The sequence below is a fragment of the Arachis duranensis genome, chromosome 1, assembly GCF_000817695.3.
Source record: "Arachis duranensis cultivar V14167 chromosome 1, aradu.V14167.gnm2.J7QH, whole genome shotgun sequence".
Classification (NCBI taxonomy): Eukaryota; Viridiplantae; Streptophyta; class Magnoliopsida; order Fabales; family Fabaceae; genus Arachis; species Arachis duranensis.
In genome coordinates, this window is record NC_029772.3 from 45,030,982 (window position 1) to 45,032,319 (window position 1,338).

Sequence of the window (1,338 nt, forward strand, 5' to 3'; positions counted from 1 at the left end):
AATTAAATTCACTAATAATTTCGAAAATTATGTACTTCTTGTTCTTTTGAATTAAAACATTTTTCATTTAAGAGAGGTGAAGGACTAATGGAATTATTCATTAGCTTTAAGGCATGGTTACATACTAATGATCATGAAGTAAAGACACAAAACATAAATAAACACCACATTAAAAACCGAAAACAGAGAGAAATAAAGAACAAGGAATGAATCCACCTTTAGTGGCGTCTTCTTCTTGAAGGACCAATGATGTTCTTCAGCTCCTCTATGTCTCTTCCTTGCTTCTGTTGAATGATTTCTAGTAATTTTGGTGTTTCTACCCTTAGTTGCTTCCAATATTTGTGTGGAGGATAACTTATCCCCTGAGGTATCTCAGGGATCTCTTGATTTGCAGCCACATGTTCTACCACTGAGCTATGATAGCTTTATATGAGTCTTTCCATCTCCCAAGACTCAGAGGTGGAAGCTTTTGTCTTCCCTTTGAGGTTTCTCTGGCCTTAGGTGCCATTAATGGTAATGGAAAAGCAAAAAAGCTATGTTTTTACCACACCAAACTTAAAATATTGCTCGTCCTCGAGCAATAGAAGAAGGAAGAGAAGAAGAAGAGAATATGGTAGAGAGGGAGAGATGTAGGTTCGGCCTAGGTGAAGAAGAAGGGGTTTTGTTGTGTGAAAATGAAGTAGAATGGAAGGGTATATATAGGGAGAGGGGGTAGTGTTTGTTCGGCCATTTAGGGTGGGAATGGGTGGGAAAATGGTTTTGAATTTTGGAAGGTAGGTGGGGTTTATAGTAGGTAGGGATCCTGTGGGGTCCACAGATCCTGAGGTGTCAAGGAATTCCATCCCTGCACCAAATAGGCATGTAAAATGCCTTTGCACACCATTCTGGCGTTTAAACGCCCATTGGTGCACATTCTGGGCGTTCAACGCCCATGTAAAGCATGTTTCTGGCGTTGAACGCCAGTTTCATGCTTGTTACTGGCGTTCAGCGCCAGCTTTTCTTCTCTAGGCACATTCCTGGCGTTCAGTGCCAGAATGTTGCTTGTTTCTGGTGTTCAGCTCCAGAATGATGCTCTGTTCTGGCATTGAACGCCGGCCAGATGCATCTTACTGGCGTTGAACGCCAGCCTGTGCGTCCTCCAGGGTGTGAATTTTTTTCTTCTCCTGTTTTTGATTATGTTTATAATTTTTATGATTTTTTTGTGACTCCTCATAATCATGTACCTAATAAAACATAAAATAACAATAAAATAAAAATTAGATAAATAAAATTGGGTTGCCTCCCAACAAGCGCTTCTTTAATGTCAATAGCTTGACAGTGGCTCTCATGGAGCCACAA